The following is a 14,692-nucleotide window of genomic DNA, read 5'->3' on the forward strand; positions in this document are numbered from 1 at the left end:
CTGCCCAGATTCCCTATAAATTTGTTTTCCAGAATACACACATTTATTTCTTACAAATTAATCCAGATGCCTTCCATGCTGGAACAATTTAAAAGATTATGGCTTTTAGCCATATGCCTGCTTCTCTGCTAGTTACTACCAATGTCTGAGAAACCAATGTCAGCTGTCACAGTCCAGCAACAGACTCATTACCAGGCTGCAGGGAACTTCCACAAATCCAGGAGGCTCCTTTCTTAATTAGGATGAACAGGATAATTTTCTTTTTACAGGTGAAAAGAACAGGATAAACAAATTGAAAACAGAAGAACCAGCAAAGATTTTATTTTTGTACAGGTTAAAACAAGGCCACAGATACATAAACCAAGCATTAACCAAGTCTGCCACGTAAGAGAACGACAGTGCAATAAGCACAGGTCCCAGCTTACCCAAACACTGTACTAGACTGGTGCCAGGTGTCAGTAGACAGTTTACAACATTAACATCTCTGGTGCTGCTCCTTCCTGTCAACTCACAATTTTCTCTATTGGGGCATACAATTCTGTAGTAGTTAATCACCTCAGAATTACAGGACAACTGATACACACAGACATCATTTCATCAATAAGAGTAGGGTGATACCAGTGCAAGTTGGATCAATGCTGGCAGGACACAGTGGAAAGAGAACAAAGTAGGAGGTCTCAACTGGCAGGCATTCAAGGGAGGTGTGAACAGAAGTCTTCAGAACATGGTTAATGAATATCCCCCTGGAAAAGCTAGATAAACAAACCCTCTTTCTGAGGAAAGGTGAGGAGAACAGCAATTAGCCTGCACTGGACAACAGGGCTTGCTTGTTCACAGCCTCATGCTATGGCCCAATTCCAAACACAAGTTATTTTGCCATCCTGGAGAATGGCCACCAGGAAACCAGAGAATGGGGAAAAAAGATTACATGCTTTGTTCTTAAGCAGCAAATGGGTGTTGACTTTACAACAAAAAGTTCAAAAGTTGTTCTTTTTTCCTTTCCAAACAGCTATTTCCCTGCTTTTATGGGCAGGATGTTACAGGCACAAGGAAGCGCTGCTGCTACTCCACCTTTCCTTAAGCCTGACTTCTGCTTCAGGAAATGTAATCATGAAGCTCATGAAGGTATGAGATCTGTTAGAGCTGATACGCATTTCAGGTGGAAGCAGAAGAGAGTTTGGTAGAATTTCTCATTAAAAAAGCTGTCCTTGTTAATGTTAAAGAGAACAGGGATAATCAGTACGCACCACACCCTCTGAGATAACACCCTCAGAAGACAGGACACATTAAAGGATGGGTCACCCTATGGACAAGCACCAGTCAAGCAATCAAAATTTCCTCAAACAAACAACAAATTCTACAAAGCAAAATCAGAAACTGCCTTTTAATAAAAGTACCCGAAATACTTTGTTAACATTTTCTGTTTAATGGAAAATAAGAACCCGCAATTTTAGGGGATAAAATATAGCAAGCAACCTAATATCAACTCCAGGAGATCAAAAAGAAAGTTCTAAAAAAACCCAAACAAAGCATTACCCAACTGGAAACACTGCATCTGCCTGTGCCTGTAAACTTAAACTTGTTAAATTACTGAATTATACCACTACCTTATCTTATTAGAAGTTTATCAATCTTCGGAGCCATTCTTAGCTTACAAATATATATGTGCATACTTAAAACTTTTTAAAAGTCTTTTGAAGAGCTGGAAAAATTACGCAAAAGCAACAGTCCTGTAAACAGACCAGTCAGTTCACATCCACTCTTCCACTGATCATATACAATATAGGTCTGCTAACAACACATTTCTAACTGCAGACTTCACATGTGTGAAGGGCCTCAGCTTTACACCTCTACCAAACATGTAATGATTTAGTCTTGGATTTTACTTCTGTTCCAAATCTGTACAGACAATTTAGTCAGAACATCGAAATTCAGACAAATTTCTATCAGTAGCTCCTTTGTATAACATGATAGCAAAACTTTTCAAATTAACAAACATTACAAGTTCACAGAAAAAGTTCTTCTGTAATGCCTGGTTCCACAGGGCTGGGAAGCAGTAAAGGAACACGCAGCTGTTTCCTGCGCAGCATCCAAGCTAGTCAGTACTATACTGTAACACAAGACACAAGAAGCAGACCTGGAAACAGTGCAGAGAATGCATTCAGTTTTCTGGTTTTTAAAAGGCATTAATTTAGCATCCAAACAATCACTTCTGTCCTACATTATGAATGTTAAAAGTTACAGTAGCATAGTAGTAAGTGTCACCTTTGCATATAAACTACAAGACACCCCTGAGCATCAGAAAGTTCTCTCAAGGTGGCAGAGCCTGGTCCTTGATTATTGGGACCATTCACCAGTAAGTCCTAGTGATATCAGCAGAATTACTCATGCAGTCATTTATTAATTAGTAAATTTTAATGAAAATCAGTGTAGTTACTTACATAGACTAAGGTGACACACCCTAATGCCCGCATATGCACACACGCAGGAAAGGTGTGTTTTCAGAAAAAATAACCTGGCAATTATCAGAGTGGAAACAGGGGATGTAAAGGGAGCTGACTACATGCTTGTAATCAAGTGGGGTTTATGATGCAAAGTGGATGGAAGCCAGCCACAGCTTTTCAGCATTTCAGAAGAAGAGCACAGGCAATCTAAACAAGTAAACTACAAAGGATGCAAGTGATCCTAAGAAAAGATAATGCTGTGGAGTGTACAACATAAGGTGCCACCACACTTACGAGTTTGCTTCAGTAAAATGCTTGGGGTTTTTTGCAATTTCTCAATCTAGTAAATCTCACTATCTTATTTAAAAATTAACAAGACTCCCAAATATCTCATGGGCTTAATCAGACTAGGAAATACCACATTTCTAGTGAGTCATAAGAAGCTTAGTCCTATCCTAAAGGAAAGACACTGATCAAAAGTGCTCTCCCTTCTTTGTACTCCTAAGCAGTTTTACATGGCCACATAATTATACTGGAAATGAATCACACCTGCTCCCAGGCACTCTCCCACACACACACGTGGTGGTTCAGGTCGCACAGCCAATACACAGGACAGCCAAGGAGCCTGCTCCAGGATGTGCCTTTCCAAAGCATCTTCTGCATCCAACAGGGGGGCAGGCATTCTGCAGAGCCTGCACCATGTTCCCTCCTGCCACCAGAGTCCCAGCTCCATGCCCCAAACTGCAAAGGATGAAACTGGGCAAGAAATACCCCACTGAGCTGCCCTCCTTTCCTGCTTGGCATATCTTGCAAGGTCATCAGCCACCACTATCTGTTTTTCCTGCCCACGCACAACACCTGAGCCCAACCTGATTTCCAAGTGTTTTGAAGGGAATTTGTGTGCACATAAACAGGGAGGTGCAGTGCAGCCAGGGGGTCATGCTCTTGTTTTAGCTAGTTCAGGTGTTGTCAGTAAAATGGGTTAACAGAACAATTACACCTTAGAAGCAGATTCTTTTATATATGTTAATAATAGATGATAGGTAGCTGTGTGACTGACTGCCCCAATGGGTGACACTCTCAGAGCCAGCAGGTGGAGAGGCTCTCTCCAGGCAGGCACTGGAGCATTAGCCCTTTGGGGCACCTTGCCCATGAACGGGGGGAAAACATGTTATTGTGAATTAGGACTGCTCATAGCCTGTCCTCCTAATCCCCCTGGGATCTCTTCACAAACTGCTACTGGTTAAGGGAGCAATTTGCCAGCACAACTGGAGATTCCTGGGAATATTTTGCAAATCAGCTGTAAACAGTAGGCTTAGAAAACCCTTTCTAAACACTGCACAGAACAAGGAAACATTATCCCTGCACTCACAACCTCATCACTCTTGTGTTTCAGTTTACAGTCATTCCCATATATCTGTATAACAGGACATTTTGAAATATCAAGTTATCAGGAATGCTGGCAACAGAACATTGATTTTCACGTTACTTCTCTAACTTTACAAGCTCTCTCAGATCTGACAGCTTCAGTTCAGAAGGAGTACTCCCACCGCAAGGGCTGCCATCGTCCTCCACCATGACAGCTGTTTGCAGAACGTGATCTCTGTCTGCGTCCAAACCCTCACTGATATCTGCTGTCTTGATCCAAGCTGTTTAGATGACTGCATAGCTCTGAAGCAGAAAAAGCACTGAAAAAACTCAGTATACCAAGATTGAAAACTAAGAATTATCATAAGAAGAGCCAAAAGAGCACAGCAATGCTCAACTATATTTTTAAATAACAGAATGCAACTCCCAATATCCAGCTTGCCTATTAGAAACAAGAGCCATCAAAATGCTGCCAAGGGACACCTGGCCCCTTAAGAGGCCTCTCATGTACTGTCTCTGCAGCTGGATAATGGGAAAAGTCAGTATTTTTCACTCCAGCACTCAAACCGGGATTGAGAGCCAGTGCAGATTTTGCCATGAATATACATGCAGTTTTAAGATGAGGTTTAATCTACAAGTCTTTAATTGTGTGCCCCTTGGAAGTGAAGTGCTGGGCAAATGTAGATTATAAGCTTTACTATGAACTTGAACACAACTAAGTAATGGGTTTCAGTACATTTAATTGGAAACAAGGCTAGGTAAAGGTACTATAAATGCTTTAGGAAGATACATACAGCACACATCCAAGTGTCAAATTTGCAACAGTAATTTGCAAACAGGTTATTTAAAAAGAACACAAACCATCACTTCTATGGCACACAAGCATGTATTGACTGAAACTGCAGCAGATGGCAACAGCTATTTTCAAGCTGATCGCAACTGCAGCAAATGTAAAAAAAAAAAGCTGAGCCAAGGTTCACAATATCATGTATCAAGATGATGTTTATTACCCTCTCAAAACTTCAGCCAGAACTGCTTATTGCAGCAGAGGGAGAAGCTGCAGCGAAACAGTGGGTTCATCCACAATAGAAAGTCATCTGAGTGTCCCTGAAGCAGCTATGAGTGCAAAGGGAAAGCTGTGGAGTCCAGGAGGATGACAGGGAACCAGCAGGGAAAGCCAGCATAGGCAAAGCAAGTCAGGACCATGTGCTGAAGAAGTTGCTCAATTCAAGGACCATCTACTCTTTAAATTAAATGCATCCACCCTGTTCAGCAGCATCGTTAGACTTTTTCTCATCCATAATTAAACAGAATCATAGAATAAACTAATTAACTTATGGTTTACCATCAGTGTGTTATTCTCCATACTCCACGTAGCACTATTTTCCTCACACACTTGCAAATAAGAGCATTTTTAGGTGTTCTATGACAATATTTTCATTAAGCACCTGTAACTGTGATGCTGGATCTGCAAGATTTCCTGCTGCAGAAACAGGAAGCTGCTCGGCAAAGGAGACAGGAACAGCAAGAGGAACCTCTTGACTGAATTTGGCTTGACAGAAACAGGTTCTACCCCTGCCATGAAAAGGAATTTTAAAGCATAAAAATATCCACAGATGATTGCTAATGGGAGGTTCTCTCCTTTTAGGGGAGCTGACTTGAGACCTGAGAGTAAATAGGATTTGCTGATTCATGAACGTTCACATCTGCAAGCGAAGCAAGCACATGCAGGACCTGTGCATTCTCTGCAACATGAGGCACATGCAGAAGTCCATCGCAGCTGTAGATTTAACCAGATCAGAAGTAGAAAGCAATTCTTACTACACAGGAAAGGGAGCAAAGATGGGGACAGAATGAGACATGACACACTGATCTTGATCAAAACATCTGAACAATTTAATTCTCATGCCAAGAGCCGTATTTGAGAAAACCCAGCATACCCAAGATGCCTGCAACCTATCAAATGGCAAGAGGAGAAAGGCTGTGAGCTGAATTGCTCTAAGCTGTGCCGCCAACAGTGTGAGACACATGCATTTACACATCTGCATTCACACACCTGCATATGTGTGTTTTAGTCCAGAGCTAAATCCTACCCCAATGACACCAGCAAGAGGTAGACTCAGATACAAAGAAAGAGCATTTTTTGTTAGTGCAATCTGTGGTATTCCATGTCACAGGAGTCTGAGGATGCTACAAGTTTATAGGGGTGCAAAAGCAACCAGGTAACTCCCAGGAGAAAACAACCTAGCCTGCAAATCAAAGAGGCTAGAAGAGTGTTCTGGCAAGACACCACTGCGTGCTTGCCCTATTTCTCTGCTCTTCCCCTAGCATGTACCATTAGCAACTGCCAGATGGGACAATGGTCTAGACAGATCTTGCTTTTGACTTCACACAGTTATCCACACATTTCTTTCAGCATCCAGATGGAATGGGAGTATCACCATTGCACCAAACCAAGACCAAGCTAACCAAGGTGACTGCCAGATGAGACCTTCAAAGAGCCTGAGATAAAACAGCTCACCCAGCTGGGATCACACAATTCAACCCCAACACAAAACAGGCTTTAACCTAAAGCCAGAAACATAAGTAGTGGTGTACTAGCAGAAGGGAAGAAGTTGTTAATATGTTGTTATTGGAAGGCACATTCACAAACATCTGTGAAATATCATAGGAAAAAAACCCAAAACCACACTGAATTCATCAATTCTTCTTTTAAAGCAAGCTTTGAGTACCATGCAGGAAATTTGTTGCCCTATGCCACATATTCCATAATAAGGAGAAGGGGAAAAATTCATCAAGATTAGCACCATATATTCAGTGTGCTGGAAAAGGTAAAGAGTCTGTGTGAGTGATACTGGTGAGTAATAATGTAATTAAAAGCTTTAACCTAACCCAAAGAGGCAAGGAAGCATCATAATGCCAGCTTTCCCAAACTAGAGTCCATTTGACTTAGCTGTCAAGTGTTTTTAAAAGTAAACACACACACACACACCCTTTAAAGTGGTCATTTATAAAAGAATTATTTTATTACCTAGAAAGCACAACCCAGAATTGGAGTACCATTGAGCTAGAATTCACTAAGTATCTATAAAAACACTTAAGGACTTCTTGTTACTAATGCTCTCCTCTGTTCCATCTCAGCACCATGTTAGTGCATTGTCCAGCCACCTTCCTCTCCTGTTCAAGTTGCATGAACAGCTTACAAGCCCAAATCTTGAATCTGAAATCAGTGTTTTAGTATTAAAAACACTCACAGCTTATTTCAGAGCTCTATTTGAAGTCCACAGAGAAAGCAGTAATGCAAGTTTTCTGCTGCCCTGTTTGGAGAAAGTGCAATCAACCCAACCACACATATAGAAGACATTAAAGAGAGTAGCTGTTCCAAGGTCCCTGTTGAGGCGGGAAGGGGGGGGCAGAATCTCCCCAAGCAACTTCCACTCTTCCAAAGAAGTCCCGCTTTTTGGAATGCCAGGCCAAGCTTTAGAGGAGCCAGCTCTTGTTTCAACCCACTAGACAGATATCAAATTGTTACACCTGGCTTTCATTTTGACAGGTCAAGAGAGATCTGCAAATCCTACACACTTAAAGCACATGAGAATTAACCTATCTGGCCAGGGCATAATGAAACGGCAAGAATTACCCCCTCCGTTTACAGCCTTCAAGGACAGAGACTCATTTTTCATAACATCTGCTTTTCAATTGCAGCAAGCATTAACAGCATCCCATAAAGGACAAAAAAATATTATTAAAGAAGATAAAGGAGGGGGGGGGCCACCATTTCTACCTGAACACGGGCAGAAAAAGAAATGAGAAACACAGAAAGTAAAGCCCATAATATATATGGCTTATCTAAGCAGGTATACCAATTAATGAGTGATCTAAAAGAAAAAATCAGTTGAACTACGATTCATCTTGCTGCAAAGGATATTAAATAAAAATAAAAGTAAATAAAACTCCAACAACAACAAACCCACCTAAAAAGACAATAAAGTGTGAGCAGATAGGGTATCTAGTCAAGAGTTCAAGACCACACTCACATTTCATGGGGTAATTGGATACTGTGCGGAAGCCAACATAACAGGATGCTCTCCCTGGACAAATGAAAAGTTGTCGGCTGGAAACTAACAGGGCAGTTTTTGTGTTCCACAGTACTGGGGGGACCAAACCTGGAGTACCAGGCAACCATTGTCCAATTCAACATACACTGTATATATTAAAAATACATAGAAACACTATAAACCGCCCCTTGCACACTTCTGAGTAATACAGGAAGGTACACGTATGAAGGAAAAGAGTACCACAGAAAAAGAGAACCAAAGGTCCTAGTGGTTCCCTTGAACCTTCAAAACAACACCCAAAGTCAACCTTCCCTTGTTCATTTTCACACCTTTTCCAGAAACTTGCATTGATAAGGAAGCTGGGGGGGAGGAGGGTGAGTTGTTTGAATAAAATTCCACCTCAAAGAATCCCACCACCATCTGCTGCCATTTATAGCAGAGGTGTATTTTAAACCACACAAGCCCCTGAGGCATGCTGCTCCTTGCACTGGCCCCTCTTGCGCGATTCAGAGAATTCTGCCCTGAGTAACACTAACACAGTTACATCTCAGGGAATTAGAAGATAAAAACAAGTATCTTTCACTTTATCTGAAATGTGTAAGCTCTGCTACTGGCCTTGATTTTACAACTTTCCCTCGGAAAACCCCTGGGCTGAGGCATGCATGGAGAGATAATGGAACATTAACTTTTTCTGAAGTAAAGAGCAGGCTAGACAGCAGGACAGCACTGCTTCAAGCAGCTGCCAACAGATGAGAAGGGCAACATATACCACCAGAGTAAATTGAAAAACCATCTCAGTGATGGCACCTCCAAAAAGACACAGGGGAGGAATTCGTAACACTCCCACAGCAAGAAGAGGAGGGGCAGTCCCTCTGTCAGCCTCCTTGGAGGAGAGGCTTCTCCTGTCACATTTTGTTTTTACTAGCAGACATCTGAAGGATTTCTCACAGCCACCCACAGAGCAACTGGCTCTGTGCCCACCTCCAGAGCAGATCTGGGGAAACCCAAGTGCAGGTGTCTCAACCTGTGATGTGGCTGCACTGACACAGGGAGCGAGGGCTCCTGCAAATATATGTGGTTGGACAAACACAGTGGCCTCCTACACAGCGCTTCTGAAAGGCACAGACTTCATGAATGGAAACTAGCTGGTTGTCCCAGACTAGAGCGGGTTAGGAAGAAAGTACAGATGATCATCTGACCTACTCCACAGGAACTAAGAAACATTGGCATTTGGGGAAAGAAAGCAGGTACAGAAAGCAAACACTCAGGGCTGCAAGAACCTGCCCAGAGAGCAGGTAAGTAGCTGTGTTATCTGACAAGGAAAAGAAATGGTTCTAGGAGGTACCAGAGATCAAAGGAACAGTAAGTGGTAAAGCTGGGAGAAGATTACAGGGTTGAGCTGCAGACACCCACCTAACCCAGGCTGAGTCAGTACAACAGCTTGGAAAAGACCAGGGAGTGTTCAAGCCATGGTGGAAAAGGGAGTCCTGCTGCACCCAAGAGATGTGCGAGCAGAAATCATCACAGGGAGAAAAAAACAACCAGCTAAGGCAGGGTTAGGAAGATGAATTAAGAGTAGATACAAGCCACTGCTGCAAAGGAAAGGCAAACACACTCACTGTTCGTAGATCACAAGCACTTCCCAGCACCACAAATGCCTCAGCATCAGGGTGCCCTTTGACATGGCAATGGTTCACCAGGACAAACAAAACTATCTTCTAGCAAACTCATACCACCACAGCCCCCAGGTCCAGGAAGGAAACACTCTGGAGAAGTAGTTGGGAAGCCATCTATATTGAATTCCAGTGTAAATGCCCAATGGTCCAGGTTATACAGATACTTCTCAATTTAGGTTAAGGATTTGCTTTAGAAGGTTGGGAAACAGAGTGCAACATTTCTGACTTTCAGCTGTCCAGAAGTCAACACCACAGACAGGAGGGCTCAGCCTTGGTTTACAGCTTAGCCTGCATCTAGTTTAGCACAACTGTGGTTTGATCTCCCTGCAGCAGCTGCTGTCTTCCTGCTTGTTCCAGACCACTCTCAGAGGGCACAGAAGAAGGAAAGCAGCCTGGCCTGCACAAACATCAACTCCTCCTTTCTTTAAAGATGCTGTTCACATTACATAACAAGCAAGAAAGGAACTGGAGATAAAGAGCTGACTGCAACTAGTTAGTAGACTGGTAAGTTAAGTAGTATAGCTTGCTCGATCATACAATAAAGTAAGAAAAACAGTGGAGGGAGTACAGTTTGGTGATCTAGGGGTACCAAAAAGAAGAGCAATATTGGTTGCTGCTAACTAATAATGATGGTAATGAGTCTCTCTCTCCTCACTGTGAAAGCAAGGGAAAAGGAAGCAGCACTTCATTTTCAACAGTTAAAAAGCTGAAGGGATTTAAAATGCATGTTAAAAACGAAAGACAGTTCTTTACCTATAGAGGTGCACTTCATTCACCGAATGTCCTCAAATATCTGGAGACAGCCATCATTGCACCTACTGCCTGTCTTGGAGGAAGCTGCTAGGTGTCACAGACTAACTTCAAATTAAAGAATAAGTCAAAAAGCAAGGTTGCTCCTACTGCTACACATAAAGCAAGCTTCTAAGCAAGCACTGCTGTCAAGTCTTTTTTTTTTTAAAGTACTTGTCACAACAGCTAAGCCATTTTAGGAAGCGTTTAAAAAAGATGAAACTAAACACAGTGCTAAATTTGAGGCTTAAAGACCTCATGTGTTTTTTCGAAATTACCTTTCATTTCAATATCCCATTCAACAGGTCAGATTATGGAAAGGCTTTTCCAAACATCAAGGGTTTGAAGTCTGATTTTCACAGGCATCAAGTGCTTGCAGTTGTCATCAACTTTTCTGAAGGCAAAGGACAAAGAGCCATCAGTTGCACTAAAGAAAAAAAATCCTTTAATCCCTTTCCATAGAAATCAACAAAACTCACTTGCACAGTAAAGTTCAAAAGGACTGTGAATTTAAAAATTAATGCTTAGTCTTGTCTTTACATTTAATAGCAAAGTATGGCTGGAATAACACTCAAAATAAAACACCCCTCATCACTTGCTGCAAGCTTGGTATCAGTTCATATTTGATCTTTATCAAAAGATATTTCAGTTAACTTATGCAGACAGACTCAGTATGTTTGCAAATGACTTCTGAATAGTGCAGATTATCTGCATATATTCTTTAAGTACGAAGCAATAAAATGTTAAGACTTCAAAAAACAGGGTTTCTTTCTGATTAGCTTCCATTTGCAGTGGCAAAAGTGACATATGAATATATGGAAAAAGATTATATGGTAGATTTCCCTCAATTTTTTGTGCTTTAAAATAAAAAGATTTCCTGTAATTTGTAACGAATTATCCAATGCCAGTTTCATTAAGCTGAAAAAAGATTCCACTAACCAAGAGAAAAGATGGAGAGCACAACTTTCCAAGAGTTTTTTGTGAGATGACAAATGCTTTGAAGAACCTATTAGCTATGTATTACAGTATTAACTCAGACTAGAAGTGGGAGGTACTTCTGGAAAAGAGATACTGTTCATTAGATCTCTCCAGAATACAGACAACATCTTCAGACTTGAACCCTGTGCATCCAGTGCAAGATTTCCTAACAGCAAGTAATTAAAAATTGAAGCTACCATGTATTTTCTTAATGCTCAAGACTTACAAGCAGTAAGTGGCATTTTAAACCACCATTGATTTATTAAAGAAAACAACATTGTCTGCTCAAATCTACTGTGGGGAGCTGGGAGGACAATGAGGAGAGGCAAAGCACAAGCAGAATAGAATGATGTAAAAACCCCACTCAAGCTGTCATTGTGTCCTCATATTGCTGGCACAGGGCTACTGTCTGGAAGCTCTGCTGATCCTCAGTCTGAAGCTCCTCAAACAGCAAGGCATCCCTGCAACTCACGTCACTGCAAAGAGCTACAGTGCAGGATGTAGTCCACGGATTGCAAAATTCTCCACACCCCAGTCAGCCCTCTCACATCCCAGGCATCTTGACTGGCAAGGTTAAAGCTCCAAACATAGGTATCTTCTGCTGGGACATGTACTCAAATGGCCCCAATTGCCTGTTTCCAACTAGATGAGTAATTGCACTGGAGTTCCCGATCTCATATACTACAGCCCCACCAAAGGTTGTACCAGCTTAAGCGAGAGATGGATGGAATCAATGTTACACTGGGCAACACAACCACCAATTTACGTCATACCATACTCCTAATGACTTTTATTTGCTCCAGGGAGCAAACACTACAGCATTATCATCCAGACTTGCTCTAGCATGAGTGTTAGGTTTTCCGAGGTGTGACACAACCCAACAACTTGCTGCTCTCAAGGACAAATGAGGTATTTCACTCCCCTTCTCTGTAATTGTGAGGTCTCACCTCCTCCCTGGCTCTCAGCATTTATTCAAACCTTTGGTGAGGGAAACAGCTCACTAACCTCTCAGGAAACAAACTGTAGAAGAAAAGCTAAGCTAGCAAAACAAGGTGCAAGCAGTACGGGAGGCAGCACATGGACAGAGTGTCTATGATTTTTTTTCAGCAGCTTCAGGCTGCTCCACTAAGTCAACAACTTCCTGACCCACTCACACTGTGTGCCAAATGCCCTCTAACAAGGTTTCTAGGGTTTGGGTTGGTTGCTTCTTAAAAGCAAAGAATGAAAGGCATTTCCATGTAAAACTGGAGAAAACATGCCTGAGTCTTTGCTGGAAACCTTTGCATTGCTCTTTGAAGAGTCTTCCCTCCTGCCAGGCCCTGGAGAAGAGTTCAAAATGCTATCTGACCAAATCAGTTAAGGCAAAACCTCAATATGTACAAGTTTAAATCTAAGGATGTGGACCAATCAGATCCATAAAGAAATCCAGACTTAACATGTATTAACATGGGTTTTGAAAGATTTGTTCACCACCACTGAAGCTATTTGAAAAAGTGCATCAAATTGACCACACACAGAATTTTTTCCTTCCTATTTTTATTTATTCTTGACTTCAAAATAGATTAAAAGCCTTAAAGACCAGCTCTAATAACAATGTACAACAGTCACCAGGACTGCAGCTGCCTGTCTTATCAACAGGAGACAGCACAAGAGTCCAGTAAGGGAAGACTACATCGATCACGAGAGCCACTGTGCACGAACACTCCTCATCCAGATTTGCAAGCCCAAGGCTGCAGAAGAACTTGGAATACTGAAGCCATTATGCACACCTAAGCAGGTAACAGGCAGCCTCAGAAATTCACCAGGTGTTTTCAAACTTGGCAAACTCTCCATCCCCATGTGATTTTTTTTCACTGGAGCTAATGGACAACCTCACAAGTTTCCTGTGCACCAGTGCAGTCACACCTGTGTGGTTATGCCCAGTCTGGACCATAATACTCCTTCAGTCAGATGATACATTTCCTCTGCATCCAGAATGAACTGTCAGCTCTCCAGCAAGGGACAGCTGTGAAGTTTATTAGAAAAAGCACCATTCAAATATTGACTTAGGGCCTGCAGTGAAGGGAATTAGTATGGGAAAATGCTACTTGAAATGACGCAAATCACCACATGCCCTTTATGATATTAGAGGGTAACTGAGATAAGTTTCATGCATTCCATAACATTCAAACACTCATTTAAAAATATGTAATTCAATGAATTTAAATTAAAATCTCACATGTCCAGTATTTGACTAGTAACATTAAAATCAACTGCTACTGGAAACAAACAAGGGGAAAGGTTTATCCAGAAAATATTTTAAAATTACAGAACTGCAAATGTCACAGTCCTGCAATTTGGAAGTGTTTCCTTTATTAATATTTCTAATCAGACAATGTTTAAAAGTTTCCTACTGTGCTTTGTGATTTGCCTATAAATATTCTGTTATTTTAATCAAAACCATCTTCCTGCTTTAAGGTATTTTTACTGAAATTACAAATAATCCAGCTTTCCTCAACAGCCTCTCAGTTTACTGACATCCCAGAGTACATTTGAACAGAAGTTGAGACTTTAACATGCTTCCTATCAACATGCTGCTAAGGACAGTCACTTCCATGATCCAGGTATAATCAGCTGCTTACAATAATAAATGCCTCCCTGACATCCAATCCCGTCAGATCTCGGAAGCTCAGCAGGGTCAGCCCCAGATTAGTACTTGGATGGGAGACCTCCTGGGAAATGCCAGGTGCTGTAGGTTCTAGTCCTGAGGACTTCATACTGGCACTGTCCAAGCTCGCTCGGCCGTGGCAGATGAACCTCAGGACTTAAATGGTGGGGCCAGTTCTGCGCACGCTGAGCCTCACCTAAAAAATCCACTGCGCAGGCTGGAAGGGCACACCCACGTGGGGAGAGCCCTTCCCAAATCTTCGTTGGCGAAGATGAGCCACACATAATAACAAAGAATTCAAAAGGAATGCTGTTTTCCAAAGATGGAATTATTAAAAGCAGCAAAGGGGATACAAAAACATAGTATTCTCTGCTCTGCCATGTAGTATCATGTATGACTAAATCCTACATCACTCATGAACTGCAAAAAGATGACTTTTTTCCCTTTCAAAATACAAAAGATTGCCTCAAATGGAAGGACATTTTGCTTATAAACCAAAGTTCTCCACTTTGTTCCTCTTACATCAACTGCTGGGAAAAAACAAAACAACCAAAAACCACAAGAAAAACCTCACATACAAACTTGAACTGCAAAGACCAAAACATGTCACTGCCTTTGCTTTATTCTAAAAAACACAGATGTGATTATGATGAAGACATATTTAATCAGTTTTTCCTAATAAAAGATTTCCCAGAGTTTGCTTCATCTGGAGGGAATTAGACTGTTGAAGAG

General features: G+C 41.6%; 1 protein-coding gene across 5 annotated transcripts in view; it reads right to left on the reverse strand.

The window, feature by feature from the left end:
* Positions 1-14,692, reverse strand: part of RASSF3 (Ras association domain family member 3) — a 75,284-nt gene that overhangs the window by 16,809 nt on the left and 43,783 nt on the right. For 2 of the 5 annotated variants that reach the window (XM_071552297.1, XM_071552298.1), the window contains exon 2: positions 10,614-10,729. The exons of the other annotated variants lie outside the window; for them this stretch is intronic. The gene's annotated coding sequence lies outside the window, so the exon portion shown is untranslated. The remainder of the gene's footprint in view (positions 1-10,613; positions 10,730-14,692) is intronic. 5 annotated transcript variants of the gene reach the window in all.

The sequence above is a fragment of the Pithys albifrons genome, chromosome 3 (assembly GCF_047495875.1).
Source record: "Pithys albifrons albifrons isolate INPA30051 chromosome 3, PitAlb_v1, whole genome shotgun sequence".
In the NCBI taxonomy this organism is placed as follows: Eukaryota; Metazoa; Chordata; class Aves; order Passeriformes; family Thamnophilidae; genus Pithys; species Pithys albifrons.